Here is a 6,037-nt window from a genome sequence, read left to right as displayed (position 1 = left end):
AACAGATATTTACCCTGTTGCAACAGACAACACATCTGTTGGAATCGAGTTCAGGTTCTGTTACAACCGGTTAATAATCCGTTGCAACAAATATTTATCATGTTGCACCAGATAACTAAGTTGTTTAAATAGATAAATAATTTATTGCAATAGATGACCATCTGTTCGATTCATGTTACGGCCTATAGAACCATAAATATGAATCTAACATATCGATCTTCCATTGAAATAGATGTCTCATCTGTCGCAACAAATGATTTATCTGTTTAAACAGATGTCTCTTATGTTGGATTCATGATCGGATTCTATCCATTGTTGGAAAAACAACACAATAGCAGTTACCCAGATGACAAATTCAACTAAAAATCATAATTTGACTTGCCAAAGTCTCCTATGAAGTAATGCCAAAGTGGAAAGTGATGTACAAAAAAAATTGACCTAAGAAATTGGTCAAATAGCAATGGTAGTGGTAATAACAACAACAAAAAATGGTCAACAAGAAGAAGATGAAGATGATAATGAAGTAGAAGATGAGGATAATGAAGCAGAAGATGATGAATAAAGCAGCAGCAACAATGAACAACAAAAATTGCTAAGAGAGAGAAAACAACAATGGATGAGAAGAGAGAGAAAGGCGCCTTTTTCCCCTTCATTTTCCGTTATATTAGGTAAACATTTGGACCAAAGAGTAAATTTAAAAATTTCTGGGCTATTCTTAAACTTACCAAACTTTCTTAATCCATAATAAAGTAATTATCACCTCCACTCAATAATTAAGACTTGTGTCACCTACACGTTATTTTAAAACTTTTTTATCACCTACAGCTCAAAGCCCCACTTTTCTTACCACCATAACTCTATTTTACTGATTCGTTATAGGATTTTCAATTACACCATAAGTGGTGAATTTTACATGCTAATGAAAATGTATCCAAAAGAGTTTTTTTTACTATCTAAGCTTCACGTCTCTTAAATCAAAAGTTGTATTAACTACTTTATCATTCGCCAAAAGGTATAGAATTTGATGGTGCAATCTTTTCCTAAAAGTGTTTGTTCTGCATCTTTCCTATGACGTTTAAACAATTGGTATCTGAACCAATTACAGCTTAATGAAGCTTAGCTTCTAATAAGCTCTCACTATCAAATATTAGATCTGTTATGCTAGTAAACAAGAAAAGAATTTAGAATTTGTTTGAAATATATAATGACATACCACTAAGAAGAAGAAATTTTTCGTAACCTTTGAAGCTTACTAAAAAATTATTTTTTTATAAGGTCCCAACCTTTGATGTTTACTTGAATCAATGAAGCGTACAGAAATATTCATAATCATAATAAATTTGGAACAGAAAATAATTTGGTATGGAAATAATTTTGGTTGGAATCAAGTAGGGTTCTACTTGCCATGAATATCCCTTTTTTGGGTATATTATTGATATTTTAAAAAAAAAAAAAAAGTAAATTATTGAGGTTAAATATCACTAAAATTACCCGATGGTGTAAAAACCCATACACTGACGAGATGCATAAAATTTAAACTCTTTTCTTTTTATGTCACCCTTGTTTGTCCTACATATAGTTGCCACCAATAGGAATGAAACCCGTAGAAACCAACAAGTTTTATGGACCTCACAAGCAATATTCTGATTAGATCTTCCTAATATTCAATAGTTGAGGAAAGAACTGAAAGGAAAGCAAAGTACGATATCAATAACAATTGTCATGGAAGTTAATTACAAGAACGTCCCTTCTGTTCAGGAAATGGCGAAGAAGAAACTTGTGACGATTCCATCGCAATATGTACGTGACGATCAGGACTGTTCAGTTGCATCATCAAATAGGGAAGTTCCAGTCATTGATATGCAACGATTGATCAACCCTACTGATCATGATGACTCCATGAATATCGAGCTTCAGAAGTTACACTTTGCTGCTCAAGAGTGGGGTTTCTTTCAGGTATGTTGTCATATGAACTAATATTGGAAACAGGTGAATAATAGTATAATAATAGCAAAAGTTATGGGACTTTATATAATGTCTTTGTTCATTTATTTTATCATATAAAAGCTAAGTGTGCTTGCTTCAATTTAAACTTTTAAATAAGATTATCACATGCGTCAATATGATAGAACAGGCAAAAAGATTTGAAGTGATCAAATCTGTAAAGCCCATGAACGTCCTTGAAGTAGTCAAAAAGGGGATATGGGCCGTTAACGTATATGTATAATTGTTATTCATAAGCTTAATTAGTTACATTTTGCAGTTGATTAATCATGGAGTTAGCTGTTCAGTGGTGGAGAGGATGAAACATGAAATTCAAGAATTTTTCAATCTGCCATTAGAAGAGAAGAACAAGTATGAACAATCGCCGGGGGATACTGATGGATTTGGACAGCTCTTCGTTGTCTCTGATGAACAAAAACTTGATTGGGCTGACCTGTTTTACTTGAAGACCGCACCTCCACATATGAGGATGCCTGTATTTTCCAAATTGTCCTGTTTCACTTAGGTACGTAACTAACTAACTAACATACTAAACACTAGAAAATAAGTAAAAGGATCACATACTTATTAGTTATCCGATCTGGGAAAATGCATCCTTAATTCCATATTTTTTCGGGGGACTATATACTATGTAGGGAGACAATTGAAGAGTACTCGAAACAAACAAAGGAGCTAACAACGAAAGTTTTGAAAATGTTGGGTAAAGCTTTGGGGATTAAAGAAGAAGAAGTGAAGAGTCTTTTTGAAGAAGGAATGCAAACAATGAGGATGAATTACTACCCACCATGTCCACAACCAGAGCTTGTTATGGGCCTTTGCCCTCACTCTGATGCATTTGCTTTAACAATTCTTCTTCAAGTCAATGAAACTGAAGGTCTTCAAGTTAGGAAAGACGGAATTTGGATTCCCATCGTAACCCTTCCTAATGCCTTCATAGTCAATATTGGAGATGCTTTTGAGGTACTTCCACCGCTCTCTTGTCTTTATTCCTTGTCTTTCTTTTCTCTTTATTCCTTGTTTTTCTTTTGTGTGACTATGAATCATTTCAGTAAAAAAAAAAAAAAAAATTAAATATGTAAGGATGGATTCTTAAATTTTTGGACTAATTAAAAAGGAAATGCATGCACATAAAGTAGGACGGAGGAAATAATTGAGGTAAAAATTCAATTTCCCCTGCTTGCTACTCCAACCGATTTTACTTGAAGGTATTTGGCCGAGCTCAAACTATTGAAAAGCAAAAGAGTCTTTTGAACTTTGCAATCTTAAACAGTATGTGATGACATCTATGGTTACATATCATTTTTACAGATTTTCTCAAATGGAATATACAGAAGCATAGAACATAGATCAGTGGTGAACTCAGAAAAAGAAAGGATTTCAGTAGCAACATTTCATGGTCCAAGATTGGATGGTGAATTAGGTCCAGCAAATAGCCTTGTTACTGCTCATGGTCAACCAACATTCAAGAAAATCGGTGTCGATGAATTTTATACAAGATTTTTCAATCGTGAACTTGTTGGAAAAACATATGTGGATACCATGAGAATCACACACTGAAGATGATCGATCTGAAGAATATTAATTAGGATTTGTATGAATGGTACTTAAATAAAATCCTTTTGTTGTGAAAGGATTAAAACAAAATAATGTGGCGGATATTAATATCATTATTTGCAGTATACTGAAATTGTACAAGTTGGGAGTTGCAAATTGTAAAGAACTCTATGGCCGGGTATTGAACGTTGACGATGAGTCTGTTGGAAAAATATTTTGATATCTCAAAAAGATTTAGTATTTTCAAAAATACATTTAACAGTTGTTTTAATAGTCATTATGAATATTTGAACAGTTGCCAAACATATTTGTTGAAACAAATTGACGATGTTTTAAATGAATTGTTAATGAGATCTTCAGTTTTTTTTACCGTTGAAATAGCCATTACTACTGACCAATTTAACTGACATTATTCTTTATACTCTTAATTATTCCTTTACCATATATATTATTAACCATTAATCCTCTTTTGGCCATTAACCTGCCTATCACTTAGGTGTTTCTTATTGACATTATATATCTTCACTAAATATAATTAAAAATGTATTGCTATATTTTCAAAAATAAAAATATTCATTTATTTATATTTTTAATCATAATGTTGTTAGTTGTTCCCCGACATCAAGGTTGTTTGTTTTTTTCAATCATCTTGTCGTTTAACTATTGATTTTATACCTTGTTATGCTATCTACCAAAATATAATATATATCTTATCGATAAAATGATATTATCCTAATTAAATATTCAAGATTAAAATAAATGTTATATCTCATAAAAGAATTGAATTAAAAATTCAGGATAACTTATAATTTTTCTACGTATTATTATAACAATTTTGTAATCTTATGATCAATATTAATTTAATGAATAATAGATATAAGAAAATCGCTACATGGCTTAATTTTTTAAAATTCTTACAAAATCTTTATAGCATCCTCCCTTTTCTCTCCTTTTGTATTGAATTGAATTTATAAAATAAGATACTTGTATAAAATAAAAGAAAAAATGAGAGAAATATAATTTTTAAAATATCAAATAAAATGAAGAAAAATACCACTTAAAAATTTGTTATGTTCAACACATAATTTATTTTTCAACATGCGTAATCAATATTTTTATAATATATTTTAATTTTAAAAAGACAAAATATAACAAACAATCAAAAAAATTAAAATTAAAAAAGTTATTCATTCGTGAAATTTGCACTATTTCAAAGAAAGCTATAACTCATCGTTTTTTCAAGATGTAAGGAAAAAAAATCAATATTTCACACTTTGTCTATTTCAGACATTTTGGTTTAAAAAAATTCTTAATCAAACCCTTTTACACACAATACATATACATATCTACATGTATAATTAATACTCTTCATTGATGACATAATTTCAAATTTTTGCAAGAAATTAATGAAATGCACAATATAATTTTGATTAGAGTGCAAGAATATTTATTTATTTATTGATAAATACATTAAGATAACAAAGATAATCCATCTAAAAAGGACATCACCAAGAGGAATCTAATCACCATTCACATATCTCTCTACCCCAATGTTACATCAAAAAATTCAACTACGTAATGCATCTTTAAGAAATGTATTAACAATTTTACAAGTTTAACCAAAAATAGTTTCATGCATATTCAAAATACAAGCACTGTACAAACGCAATTTTATGAGAATATAAAGTGATAAAATCATATAATATTATAAATATATATCTATGAATTTTTTTATCTTTATGGATGACATACTCTCTAAAATAGTACCTAGAATAACATTTTCAAATTAGACGTAAAAATAAATTTCTATACTCAGCTATTGCTCTCAAAAAGAACATTGCATTCAACACTAGAAAAGCCAACATATACGTAATTAAGCTTTTAAGGGAGGTCAAACACCTAAATATTATTACACTCAACTATTTTTAAAAAAAAAAAAAATTAGAGAACACACATTAATGTGATGGACAAAGTATATGGATCACATATTGCATCTTAAACTTACAAAGTGAAAATATATGGAAGAGAAAATGCAGCAGAGGTAGTTGATTAGAATTACCAAGTGGATTGAATTTGTAAGAAGAAACTTTTTATCTTTTTGAAGGGTCTGACCCTTGCTTTCATTTTCAAATTCAGTTTTATTATTTATTGCCATAACAATTATTCAATGTCCTTATAGATATAAAATTTACGGTTGATAATTTGTACATTAAAGTATACAGATTTGTTATCAATAAAATTTGATAAAAAAACGAAAAAAAAAAAACTGAGTAGATGTTATAGAGAGTTCAACATGCAACATATATTAAACATAATTAAAAAATTAATTAGGGGAGTTAAAAGAAGTTACTTTCTGTTTAAACATGACATATAAATTGAAGAAATGAAGAAAAAGGTAAAAAATGAGAAAAGAAAAATAGTATCTTTAACCAACGAGGGATGTCACATTACTTTTCTTATGTTTAACTTGTGAAAAAAA

The 6,037-nt window shown here is 29.6% G+C and overlaps 1 pseudogene; it reads left to right on the top strand.

The window, feature by feature from the left end:
* Window positions 1-1,601: 1,601 nt before the first annotated feature.
* On the top strand, window positions 1,602-3,808 carry LOC107859181 (annotated as a pseudogene).
* Window positions 3,809-6,037: the final 2,229 nt, after the last annotated feature.

This window comes from Capsicum annuum, chromosome 2, assembly GCF_002878395.1.
Source record: "Capsicum annuum cultivar UCD-10X-F1 chromosome 2, UCD10Xv1.1, whole genome shotgun sequence".
NCBI classification, from domain to species: domain Eukaryota; kingdom Viridiplantae; phylum Streptophyta; class Magnoliopsida; order Solanales; family Solanaceae; genus Capsicum; species Capsicum annuum.
Note: the sequence above shows the minus strand (reverse complement) of the source record. Positions and strands in the feature narration are given on the sequence as shown.